Source organism: Pseudorca crassidens, chromosome 15, assembly GCF_039906515.1.
Source record: "Pseudorca crassidens isolate mPseCra1 chromosome 15, mPseCra1.hap1, whole genome shotgun sequence".
In the NCBI taxonomy this organism is placed as follows: domain Eukaryota; kingdom Metazoa; phylum Chordata; class Mammalia; order Artiodactyla; family Delphinidae; genus Pseudorca; species Pseudorca crassidens.
In genome coordinates this window covers 53386181-53400832 of record NC_090310.1, presented here as the reverse complement: position 1 = coordinate 53400832, position 14652 = coordinate 53386181, and positions in this window count along the sequence as shown.

The following is a 14652-nucleotide window of genomic DNA, read 5'->3' as shown; positions in this document are numbered from 1 at the left end:
ATCATGGCATGTTTACTATTGCTTTTTGGGAAATACACCTCATCAGATTAAGGAAGTTCCCTTTCATTCTTGGTTTACTGAGTTTCTTTTTTATATGGATTTGTATTTAATCATACACGTTTTCTCATCATATGATCATATGACTTTCCCTTGTATCTGTTAATATGGTGAATTATACTGATTTTAAAGTCTTAAATCACTCTTTTATTATTGATATAAACCCAATTTGGTCATAATAGGTTTCATTTCCATAAATCACTGGATATCAATTTTTTTAGTATTTTCTTTATGATTTTTTTAATCAGAGAGATTGTCCTGTGGGTTCTCCTATGTACATTTTCTTTATCAGATATTGGTATCAAGATCATGCTGGCTTCCTCAACAAAGTTGGTGATGACCCTTTTCTATTCTCTGGAAGTTTTTGTAGGATTTCTGTTATTTTTTTCCCTGTTTCGTAAATATCCACGGATGAAATGTCACTATTTGGAGAAAATTGGGTGAATGATACATAGGATTCTAATATTTTTGTAAATTCCTGCATATCTATAATTATTCCAAAACAAACTTTTAAAAAAATTCACTGGTGACACTTTCAGTTTCCAGTTCCACATGTAAGGAGCTTGGAAGTTGCTGCTCAATCTTAACCACAAGTACAAAGCTGAACAAATTTTAAAATCAATATCTCTTGGATAAACAACAAGGTTCTACTGTATAACACAGGGAACTATATTCAATATCCTGTGATAAACCATAATGGAAAAAATATAAAAACAGAATATCTATATGTGTATAACTGAGTCACTTTGCTGTACAGCAGAGATTAGCACAACATTGTAAATCAACTATACTTCAATAAAAATAAATTTAAAAAAATCAATAACTCTTCTTTGATCCATAAGAGAGGGGAGGACATAGGGCAAAATTCAGCCCCCAGAATTGAAGAGACAGACAGGCAAATGCAGTGAATCACAGCTTAACAGAGCACAGATTCAGAAGCAGAAACTACCTTAGGATCCAGGGTAGGAATAGGAAAACCTGAACTACAATTGACAAATTGCTGGAGTGTCAGTGTAGAAAAGCATGAGAGTTAAAAACTCCAGAGAAACCAGCCATTGGGGGGGGGGGTCCTCCACAATATTGTGTGTTTCGTCCAGGTGCCTGACCAGGTTCCTACTGTATATATCAGAGAAAAATTATCTCCTGTTACCAGGAGGAGGAAGGGCAACCATTTTGAAATATACCAGAACACTGTGTTCTCCCCAAAAAAGGTTGCCTTCAGGGGAAACTAGTTAGGAAATATATATTGCAGACTCTAGGGTAACCACTAAAAAAGTAAAATAAAAAACAAAACAAATAAACAAAAAGGAATTATAACCAATATGCTAAGAAAGGAGAGAAAATGGAAACATAGAAAATGCTCAATTAAACCACAAAAGGCAGGAAAAGAGTGGAAGACAAAAATAGGAACAAAGAACAAAGGCAATATATTGAAAACAGTAATGAATATAATAGATATTAATCCAACTAAATCAGTAAACACTCTGAATGTCAATGGTCTAAATGTATCCAGAGATTGTCAGAGTGGATCAAAAAACAAGATTCAGGTTTATGTTGTCTAAATCCACTTTAAATGTAAAGACACATGTAGATTAAAAGTAAATAGATGAAGAAAAACATATCATGCTAACACTAGCAAAAGAAAGCAGGAGTAACTACATTAATTTCAGAAGAAAGCTGAAAAAGCTGGCTTCAGAACAAGGAAAGTTATCAGGGATGAATATAGAAAGGCATTAAATAATGATAAAGAGGTATATTCTCCAAGCTTAATATGTGTGCACCTAACAACAGAGCATCAAATTATGTGAGGCAAAAACTAATATCTCTCTGCAAAGAAATATAGATGAATCTACTATCATAGTCGGAGATTTCAACAAACATATATCAAAAATGAGCAGATCCATTCTGCTATATTTAAAATGGATAACCAATACGGACCTACTGTATAGCACAGGGAATTCTACTCAATATTCTGTAACAATCTAAATGGGAAAAAAATAGATACATGTCTATGCATAACTGAATCACTTTACTGTACACCTGAAACTAACACAACATTGTTAATAAGCTATACTCCAATATAAAATAAAAAGTGAAAACAAAAGACAGAAACAGAACAGATCTGACCAACAGAAAGTCAGTAAGGACATAGTTGCACTCAAAAACACCTTCAATCAGTTGGATATGATTGACTTCTATGGACAACTTAATCCAACTACAGAAGAACACATCACTTTTTCAAGCCCACATGGAATATTAACTGAGATGGACCACATTCTAGGCCATAAAAACACACCTTAACTATTTAAAAATAACTTAAATCAGACAATGTCTGTTTTCAAACCACAATGAAATCAAACTACAAATCAATAACAGAAAGATAATGAGAAAATACCAAAGTAGATGGAAATAAAACAACACACTTCTAACACATGGTTCATATGATAAATATCAAGTAAAACTAAAAAAAATATTTTGAACTAAGTGAAAATCAAAACAAAACTTATCAAAATTTGTGGGATGCAGTAATAGCAGCACTTAGAGGAAGATTTACAGCATTGAATGCATATATAAGAACAGAAGAAAAATCTAAAATAAATAATCTTATAGGTTTCCACTTTAGAAAACTAGAAAAAGAATAACAAATTAAATTCAAAGTAAACAGACAAAAATAAATAATAAGGATTAGAGCAGAACTCAATAAAGTTGAAAACAGGGAATTAGTAAGAAAATCAATGAAACCAAAAGCTGGTTCTTTGAAAAGATCAATAAAATTGATAAGCCTCTATCCAGACTAACAAAGAAAAAGAGTGAGGACACAAATTACTACTATCACACAGGAAGGTAGGATATCACTATAGATTCCATTGACATTAAAATGATAATAAAAGAATATATGAAAAACTCTATGCCCACAAGTTTGATAACTTAGATGAAACAAACCAATTTCTTAAAAGACACAATATGCCAAAAGGCACATGAGAAATAGACAATCTGAAAAGGCTTATGTCTACTAAAGACATTGAATCAGTATTTAACAACCTTCCAAAAGAGAAAGCACCAGGCCCAGATGGATTCACTGGTGAATTCCACCAAACATTTAAGGAAGAAATTATAACAACCCTCTACAATCTCTTTCTGAGTATAGAAGCAGAGGGAATACTTCCTAATTCATATCTTAAGGCCAGTATTGTCCTAATGCCTACAACAAGCAAAGACATTACAAGAAAAGAAATCTACAGACCAATATCTCTCATGAACAAGAATGCAAAATTCTCAACAAATTATTAGCAAAATGGAGTTCAATAATGCATAAAAAGGATTATACATCACAACCAAGTGGGATTTATCCTGGTATACAAGGCTGGTTCAGTATTTGAAAATCAATCAGGAGAAATACAAAATTCTGATTAATTAAATCATCAAAATATGTGAAGAGATAGTTCATGTTCATGGATAGAAAGATTCAGAATTGGTAAGATGTCAGTTTGTCTCAACTTGACCTAAGATTCAATGCAATCCCAGTTAAAATTCCAGCAAATTCGTCTTCTGGATATAGACAAACTGATTCTAAAGTTTCTACAGAGAGGCAAATGACCCAGCATAGCCAACACAATATTGATGGAGAAAAACAAAGTTGGAGGACCAACACTACCAGACTTCAAGACTTACTAAAAAGATTACTTCAAGACTTACTTCAGTAATCAAGGTAGTGTGGTTTCAGTGAAAGAATAGAAAAGTAGATCAATGGAACTGAGTAGAGATACAGAAATAGATGCATACAAATATAGTCAACTGCCCTTGACAAAAGAGAAAGAGCAATACAATGGTGCAAAGATAGTCTTCAACAAGTGGTGCTAGAACAACTAGACATCCATGTGAAAAAAATAAAAACACAAAACTTACACCCTTCACACAAATTAACTCAAAATGGATCACAGACCACAATATAAAATGCAAAACTATAAAACTTATAGGAGATAACAAAAGAGAAACATTTGGTATGGCAATACCTTTTTACAAAACCACAGACACAGTTCATGAAAGAAAGAATTGATAAGCTGGACCTTATTAAAAATGTTCTAATTTGTGAAAGACACTGTCAAGAGAATGACAAGTCACAGACTGTGAGAAAATATTTACAAAAGACCTATCTGATAAAAGACTGTTACCCAGAATGTACAAATAATTCTTAAAACTCAACAATAAGAAAAGGAACCTTATTTTTAAAATGGGCAAAAGACCTATTAGAATGACTAAAATTCAAAATCATGGCAACACCAAATGCTGGCAAGGATTGGGGCCACAGGAACTCTTATTCATTGTTGGTGAAAATGCAAAATGTTATAGCCATTTTGGAAGACATTTTGGCAGTTTCTTAGAAAACTAAGCATACTCTTATGATACTATCCAGCAATTGTGATCCTTTTGCATTTACCTAAAGGAGTTGAAAACTTATGTCCACACAAAAATCTATTAATATTCATAGTAACTTTATTCATACTTGTAACAACTGGGAGGCAACCAGGATGTCCTTCAGTAGCTTAATAGATAAATAAACTGTGGTACAACCAGACAATAGAATATTATTCAGCACTAAAAAGAAATGAGCTAGTAAGCTATCAAAAGACATGGAAGAATCTTTATTGAGCATTACTGAGTAAGAGTGGCCAATATTAAATATCTACATACCACATGATTCCAACTGTATGTGTATCCTTGTGTCTCTGTGTCTGTTGCAATTGAGTTTTCAACTCACCTTCCAACTTCTGGGTTAGCAAGAGGGTATCTAACCTTCTTTTAGCCTTCTTTTCCTGAATGTTGATCTCCAAGGAAAAACCCAATGAAGGGGGTTAATAAGTTATCCTACCTGATTAAATGGTCTCCAGCCAATAAAGGGGTTGGGTTGTACACCAACCCACCCTAAATTTATTGCAGTGAGGCAGAATTACTTACAAACAGGATAGATTTGAATGTGACTGTTAATAAATCAGGGGCTACCAGTATACTTTTGATATTTAAAGAATTTTCTTTTAACTCTATGCTTTTGGTGTGCTTTAGTGTAGAGCCTCTATTCAGATTTTTGCACTTCAAATTGTGAAAGTTTTATATATTTCAAAAAAGAGGTAAACTAGTCATTCATTTAAGAAAGGCCTAAGGTTAGTCTCTTTCTGTACACCCACAAATAAAAGCCATTAGAAACTATAACAATGAAATCATAGTAGAGTTAGAATAATACCATGTAGAGTTAGAATAATCCCAAAGGACTGAGATGTCAACATGGGAAATGCAAGACTACAATGTGAAATAATCAACCATTAAAAATGTTAGACTAGGGCTTCCCTGGTGGTGCAGTAGTTGAGAGTCCGCCTGCCGATGAAGGGGACACGGGTTCGTGCCCCGGTCTGGGAAGATCCCACATGCCGCGGAGCGGCTGGGCCCGTGAGCCATGGCCACTGAGCCTGTGCGTCCAGAGACTGTGCTCCACAATGGGAGAGGCCACAACAGTGAGAGGCCCGCGTACCGCAAAAAAAAAAAAAAAAAAAAAAAAAAAAATTAGACTAACTGCATCACCTATATTTAATATGTCTAAATGTGTCTAATAATATGTCTTTGAAAAAATAATTCATTGAACGTCAAGAAATCTCATCTTTTCTAGCTTTTTCCTCTTTGAAAAGGCAGCTTACTTTTCTTTGATCTCAATTCCTCATCTCCAAAATAAGCTATGGTATACGTGAGGTTATGTGTAGTCCTTGAGAATAACTTTTATGTATGGAAAGATTCATTTTTGTGTTTAACCAAATAATATTGAAATTAATAATGTTAAACTTCAAGAACTTAATTTTTCTATAATTTATTTTGTGTTTATCTTGGAAAGCCCGTACTCTAGCAACGTTTAGTAATTGCTTTCGAGGAACTTTTGAATAATATTATTTACATTAACAAATTCATTAAAACATCTTAAACATTTTAACTGAATTTAAATGTTTCAATTTCATTTTTAAGTATTTCAATTGTTTGAGCATCTAACCTCTTCAAATCATATAGATCTAATATTTTGAGCATCTAACCTCTTCAAATCATATAGATCTAATATTTTAAAATTAAATTTTGCTGACATGTATACTCAAATAATCCAATTCTACACATAAATTTAGAATAAACTTAAATGATTATTCAACTATAAATTTTAAAACTGAATTTATTCTGCATTCTAATAGGCTAAATTTTTAACATAATGTGACTGATTTATTTCACTTAGCATAATGTCTTCAATGTTCATCCATGCTGTAGCAAATGGTAAGATTCCTTTCTTTTTTAAGGCTGAATACTATTTCATTCTAAGTATATACCACATTTTCTTTATCCATTCATCTGTCATGGACATTTAGGTGGTTTCAACCTCTTCATTATTTCTTACAATACGTTATAAGAACATAGAATGAAACATAAAATGAATAGTGAAGACAATGGTATCACCGGTGATAATAGCTGATGCTTGGAGCTTCAAACTTAGTTGGAAGAAAGAGAATAGTTCTTAGTAATTTTTGATCTTTCAAATTCTAGAAAAGCCAATGTTGGCCCCAGAAGAGTGGAAGTGGTAATTCCATTTTTGTAGAAGAGCAGGTTTCTTGTTCTTTTTAAGGGGAGAAAGTGTATTTTTGAAGTACGATGCAAATTTAGGAGAAGTGGGGACTCAGTCTTTCTTACAGAACTTGGCAGGCTTTTTACCTCCCAAGCAAATGGACTTTGAGCATGAATTCAGTGTTTCTCTGGGCAGAACTTGTGGTTCATCCCCATGGCTGTTCCTGAGAAGGGAGGTGATGAGTGTTTGAGGAGCTGAAAACACAGGTCACTCTGGACCCAAACTAAATACAAACCTCAAAACAATGAGCCTCTGTCTGAATGCAGGTTTTCTGGCTCCCAGAGTGGCTCCTTAGCCAGCCTGATTTTCTGTGGCTATCCCGAACTGCTGGGTCTGAGGCAAAAAAATAACATCCACGCTCTCAGCTTTCAGCATTAGATACTCAGGCCAGGTACCCAAGGCAGAGATACAGAAAACCTGTTCATTCACTTTCTCCCTCTTTTCTCAGTCTCTCTCCATCTCTCTCTCTCTCTGTGTCTCTCAGTCTCTCTGTGTGTGTCTCTCTCTCCCTCTGCGTGTGTGGGTCTAGACATTAGAAGTATACACAAAGAAACTGCTATGCTTCAAACTGGACCATGACTGAGAGTCATGAGAAAACCCCTGATTTTCCAACTAGCACACAAGATAATGTGAGCTCTGCTGTTCCCATTCTCACACTACAAGATTTTCATAGTCAAGTTTCCATTGCCTACTCCTTTTGAGAGAAATTATCCAAAACATAAAATAGGCAAAAGGATAATTGCATGTTCATGCCCATTGTTTAGCAGCCCAACCAAGGATTAGTTCATTCTCTGGTCCAGAAGGGAAAGCAAACTTTCCCTCCTAAGGGCAAGATAGAACATATTTTAGGCTTTAAGGGCCACATGTGGCTCTGTCACAATTCTTCAGTTCTGCCATCATCACGCAAAACAGCCATAGACAACACAAACGCAAGAGTGTAGATTTGTACCAAAGAAACTTTATTTAAAAATTTTTTTTTAATTTATAAAAGAAGGTGGCCAGTGGATTTTGGTCCCCTGTAATTGGTAACCTTTGTTCTAATAAAGAAAAAGGAACCTTGTCTGATTTGCTATTTGCACTTGATAAGGGCTAGGTTACAAGTTAATTTGGTAGACGTTGATCCTACAGAGTTGTAAGTTACTGTTTTCTGGTAGAACAGACAACCCAAAAGGTTAGGATATTATTATCCAGTAGGGTTTGAAAGTTTTGATTCTAACTTCAAAAGTAAAATCTCATTTTAGTGTGCCTTTCCTGAGGGACTGTATGTATCAATACCTTGATAATCAACGTTTCTTTGATCCAGCTTTGTCATCCGTCCTAATTAGTGAGCTATATATGTGAACTAGTGTTAATTCTATATTTATTTGAGAATCATGTTTTTAACTTTCTGAAGATTAAACATTGACCATCTAGATTTGGGGCAGCCCTACCAGCATTCCATACTCAGCACCAAGAACAAGCCTCACAAACACAAAGGAAAAAAGGCAAGAGGGAGTGGGGTGTTGTGCAAGGCCCTCCTCTTCATTCCACAGACAAGCTCACTGGGCTCTTGTGAGATTACGTTGACCTCACCTAGATTCCTGATGCCACCTCCAGCACTCCCTATGTCTTCAGAGTCAATGGACATAAAAACATTCTTTTCACATCATTCAAATGAGGCAGTTCACCAATATTAAAGCTTTGAGGTATTTCTCAGTTCTGCCATTCTACAGTAGCTACCAATGCCAAGAGGATTGCTTGGCATCCTCCACTCTCATCCACCCCATCCACACATGAAACAATAATGGTTCAATTAAGGGACATATGCAAATTGTCTGAAATCTTCCTAAAAACATTATTTTGGTGATTACTTTAAAAAAATAGAATTTTTATATAAAAAGTAGCTCTCCTTTAGCTCTGACTTGTACACAAGATCCAGATTGGATCAGGTTAATTTTAGGGACCATTTCAAAGCTGCAATTGTACAGGTCTATCATTTTCAACTCTAAGTTCAACAGCTCACTTCCTCTGATTCTTGTCATGTCTTCAAACATCATTTCTATACAGATAATTTCTAGGTCACACTATTCTGAATATCAGTCCCCACCTGCAAAGGTCTTTAAACATGTCCATCCTCCCCCAGGCTTGTTCCTCTCCCTTATTGCACATGCTATGGCACTACCAGTGACTTGACTTCTTTCCTCAAACTTAAAAAATATTGACATTTCCCTCACTCTTACCACCGCTACTCCACGTTCACTGATAGCTTCCCAGCCCAGCCTTCAGTAGCTTCATTAGCTTTCACCTGCTCAGTCATATGGTCACTTATTTCTCTCCCACATCCCCTACCTACTCCATTGATATTGCACACAGCCACAGACTAATTTTCTTAAACACAGATTTCCTTATGCCTCTCTTGCTTAGCCCTTATCAAAAAGTGGTGGCTGTTTCCTATTAATGAGCAAAGAAAATTCAAACCCAAGACCCCACCTAACCTACATACCAACATTCCCATCATAGATCCATTTGAACTGCCTTTAAGCTCTTGTTCATTCTTTTATCTCTCCTTGGTGTACATTTTACCACAGGCTTCTCTTGGATTACTGTGTTTCCACATGTCCCAATCCTGCCTCAAGTTCTTTCCAATTCCCCCAAAGAAAGCAATTTTCCCTCCTCTGACTCCTATCATCCTTAGCTGTTTTCTCCCATATTAACATTCTTAGACTTCTTAAGAGTTAGTAGTCAGGAAAGTATGTATGACAGAGTCTGAAAATTTTCAGTTTGCACCCTGGTGTTGACATTTGTCACCTCTGTGACCTTTGTAACCCACTAAATGGCTCCATGCCTTAATTTTTACATTATCTGTAAAAACATAAGACAATAGCATCTGCTTCTCCAGGCTTCTGTAGGAGTAAATGAGTGAAATTGGCCCATAGTAAGCATCATTCACACGACTCTTAAACATTCCATCTTGTATATCTGAGTCTGACTCCTAGTTAAAACTATTTAATGAGGGCTTTGAAAAGGATTGTTTTTTGGGTGCCCAGCATCCTTTCCACCTTCTTTTGGTAACTACTTTCTGGAAGATTATTTTCTCTCATTATGTCCAGTCTTGGAAAGGCTATAAGTCAAAAGGCCTGGTCTTCCCTGCCAAACATGTGGGCACATTACTTAAGCAAGACAAATTGGACTTTCTCTCTTGGGACTTTGTACCTTCACCTGAGTAATAAAAGGTTGAAAAAGAATAATTAGAGTAGCTTTACTTCAACCTTAGGTCCCCAACAAAACTGTTGTATAGTTACTCTTATTGAGATCACTGGTTTTGTCTATTCTGATCCTGATTTTTGTTCACTTCGTCTTTTGTCTTTGCCTTCAGTCCTGCACCCCCTCCAAATCCCTCTAGTAAATTTCATTTCTACTTGAGTTAGCAGAAATGAATTCTGTTGCTTGCAACCAAAGAATCCTCCAATAGCCAAAACCCAATGTATAGCACTTAAAAGTCTTCAATAAATTTTTCTGATAGAGGAGAATTCTTCAGCCTATGTTGGCCTTGTCTGTATACACTTTAGCTTATGTTCATTTTCTTAATTCCATGATAAATCAGAACTCTTGCAAGCTTCGTTTTACTTCTGTTCTAAAAATCAAATATTTGTGCCCCTGTTGTTCCAAAAATAATTTAAGATAATTTCATGCACATTTACATAGAAAACTAAGACAATGGGGGAAAAGTTAAAGTGAAGGAAGTGGGACTTTTCTCACAAAGAAAGTTACAAAAAGAATAAACTAAAAAATCCACTATCTTGTTAATAAGATTAATTTCAAACACTTCATTTCTGGTCCAATACTGTGTACCCTGACAATCCTATAAACTCACCTGAGAAGTTTTGTGGGTTTTCTTGGGGGTGTTTTTTATTTGTTTGTTTTAAAATATGGTGATTAGCTCTCACCAAAGATCAATTTGACCTGAAGTGCTGGGTGTGGGACCTGGAGTGCAGTATTTTTTTAAATGCTCCCAGTTGATTGTGATGCAAAATAAGGATGGACAATTTGAGAATAATAGAGCCAATCAATTATACAATATGATTAAAGTGGAATATTGATCTTCAAATGATACTTGTCAAGTGTAGAAAACTCTGTAGATTTCAGAGCAAAAATGTAAGCGTGAAAGATTCGGGAAAATAAACTCTTTTGAAAAACACTAATACTCTACAATTATTTTTCCATCAAAATAAAATAGTGCCAAGTACATGGTCTCTTCCAGGTAACAAATCTGTAAAACCCAAGAGAAATTTTAAAACCACTCCTTCAAATAGCACCCATCCGGTAGGCAGATGGCCTGTTTTAGTTCATTTCCCGTTTCTGCTTGGTGGAGTTCATGGGATATTTCGAGAATCAGTGGGTAATTAGAAATTGGGTGCCAATTTAGATATTTGATTTGGAAATTGAATTTTTGAAACCATCAGTTCTAAATACAGGGCAATCCCTCCTTATTATACTACCCCAGGAAACTGGCAATAAGAAAACTCTAAAAACATTTATAAATGTAGGAGCCGTATTCTCTGAGCTGCAGGTGGAGCACACACAGCTGCCAGGACAAGTAAGACACCTGCTCTATCCTTGAGTGCCCTCGGAAGGGTAGGGAAAGGAGAACAATGGGGTCTGCTGTGGTATAAATCTGGGGAGTAGTTATAAATCAGTGGATTAAAGAGCAATGTGGGGAGACTTTTCTGAAAGGCTATGCACAGTGGTCCCTGGTAATAAGAAATCAAGGCTGGTAGCCCTAGGCAGATTTGTTAAATGTAAAAGACCACTGGACAAGTTACATACCTGACATAATCAGTCATTAACACCTTAGAAGACACATTACTTCATCAGACACATAATCAGCTATTTGTTCCAGTCAGTTCAGCAGATGTTTATGGACATCTACTGCCTATGTGACATTGTTCTAGCCTGAGAGACCTCAATCTCAAAGGTAATTGTGAAAAAGGATGATGTGAAAACCTTACTAAAAGACAGATCTTTGAGCCGCAACCTCAAATATTCTGATTTACGAGGATTGTGGAGGGGTCAGGAATCTCATTTTAACAGCCACCCAGGGATAATTATGATGCTGATGGTCTAAGAACAACACTGAGATACCCACGAAGATTTATACTATGCCTCCCTTAAGAATAACTTAATTTGAGGGGAGAAGAGAATTTAAGAAAAACCTGAGTCAGGTAGGACTCCAGCAGGGGTTTCTGTCTGCAGTAAGGAAGCTTCAAAGAACAAGGAGTGATGGGAAAGTCCTGAGTGCCCTCTATCCCAGGAGTCAGGGAGGACCACAAGGAGGAGCAGATGAGCAGTAGCTAAGAACAAACCTCAGAATTTTAAACTTTGCCTCAGACCCACTTGGGGAGAACAGCAGTTGGGAAGTATAAGACTAAAAGAAAATTCCAGATTGGCAAATAGTCAACAAGTATAACTACCTGCCAGGCATTGCAAAGATGGTTTAGACACATTATCTTCACTGGGAGGCAGCCGCATCTTCTTGGTTAGGAGCATGGACCCTAGGGCAGTGTTATCAACCCTGAGTACACCTGAGATCACCTAAGATCTTTGAAAAATGCTGATACAAGGCCTCAAGCAGAGTTTCTGATATAGTTGGTTAAGGGTATATTCTATGCCTTTGCATTTCTTTAATGGTTCCCAGTGAGGGATGAGAACTAACAATCTAAAATGATGTTCTGCAAAATTTGGAGTGTATCAGAATCACCCAGAGACCTAATAGGGAAATAGAAGCCCAGGCTTCCTGGATTAGGCCAGGGCCTAGCTTCTTGTGTTTACTGAGTCCTGGTGGGTGATTCTGATCCCCACAAAGTTTGAGAACCTCAGATTGTGAGACTACATGGGTTTGAAGTAGGCTTCACCACCCCTCAACTGGGTGCCTTGGGCTAGTTATAGATGCCATCTGTGCTTCATTTTCCACACCTGTAAAGCAAGAAGAGTAGGACACATCTGATGAGGGATTAATGTGGATAGCAGGGGAGACTCTTTCCTTCTCCCTTTTGGCTTACTTAGCAGAGAGCTGGCTGAGCAGCTCTGAGTTTTCTCAATAGAAGAATGGGCTGATACCGGCCCCCAGTCCCATCATACCCACTTCTAATGAGACCACTTTCCTGAGGAGGGAGCTTCTATCATTTCATAATCTCATAGATATTCTCTGTATATTCTCCCCCAACCCTCATTCTCACTACAGTTATGTAGAATTATGGTTTTTAAAGTTCATCGTATATTGAACCACTTGGAGGACTTGATAGAACACAGATTTCTGGGCCCTCCTCCTAGAGCTTCCAACTCTGTAGCCCTGACTATGGCCTTATAATTTGCATTTATTAAGGTTTCAAGTGATATTGACATCAGTTTAAGATATACTTTGAGGACCACTGATGTAGAACCCTTTGGGGACAGGGCTCTTCTCTACAGAACCACTGGTCAGGCCTGAGCTCTGGTCTTACAGAGTCAGAGGAGTGTGTCTGCTTTACTACACTGACTAAAACATTTCCCCCAATAATACCTCTTTTATATCTGTACTAGCTAGGGTTAATGGTGTGTGCCTGTGACTACAATGGGCATCTTATATGTTGTCACATGTAAAATTGTTTTAAAATGTGCTTAACAAAGAGTTTGGGCCTTTAAACAGAAGCCAACATTGTTTTTCATTTGTCAAACCCCTCCTGAGCACCAATTTTGTGCCAGACATTTGGTAGATGCTGGAATTACTATGATGTATAAGACACATTCCTTAAACTGTAGGAATTGACAGTCAAGAGGAAAATAAAATCATGCCCACAGATAATGATAATATAGGCAGGATCCTATTAAGTTTTCAACTGAGGAAGGGCAGAGGCCATGACTTGTTTCTTTGCAACCATACAACTCCTACAGGAGGAATAAAAAGCTGCCCCCTGACCCAACACTCACTCTCCTCCTTCTAGCCACCAGCCCTGACTTCCAGAGTTTACTGCAGAGATGTGCTACATGTATGCAGTATTAGGCTGGATTAGATTCATCAAAGATAAGCATTGTGCAGGGAACAGCATTTAACAAACACCTATTAGATGTGGTTTCATCCTAAATTACTTTTGCCCACACTCAGATGCTCAAAGTTTTTATCATTCTTCTTGTCTGCTATTTACATAGAACCTTTCTTCAAAGAGCCACCACCTCCTCTTCAAGTGTTACCTTCATTTCCACTACCTTCCTGAGAGATCACAAAGAGTCACTGATGCCTTCATTTCATGGAGGAGATGTGAGATTCAGAGACATTAATGGTTTGGCTCAGAGCAGAGACTAGAAACCAGAACTCCTACTGAGGAAACCAGGGTTCCATGTTCTGTTGTGTCATAAGGAGTCAAAGATGTATACCACCCAGGGGCATGTGTCTCACTTGTCTCAGAGGACAAAAATTAGGGGCAAAAAATAATAATAAATGAAGCCAGAGGAGAGGAATTATTTTTCAGAAATCATGCCTCATCTTCTGAGAGCAGAATCTTGTCCTCTTCAAGGGATCATCACAAACAGGCCACTTTAAATGAAGATATAAATTTACGTTTTCACACACAGGAGACAGTAGCTCCTTCTACCTGATTTCTCTTCTTGCCAAGAAGTGTTTATTCTTACCCAAAAGCCTCCAACAATGTTTAACCAGTGGTCTGAGCTGGACCACCCAGCTGCTGGTAAGAAGAAAGAAACAAGCATTCCCCGGATCCATGTTTTTCTATATTGGCAAGGCTGGGAAAGAATGAGACCTGCATGTTAAAATATCAGGACTTTCCTCATTTAAAGTAAATGGCATCCAGAGTCTTATAACATTAATGTTAGTAGGTCGGGGGAGAAGTTGGACAGAAAAATGGTTGGGTTTTCTCACTCAGATACTTTCATGTAGCAGCAAAGCCATCCTCTGATTCACTACCCAATCAGAATTA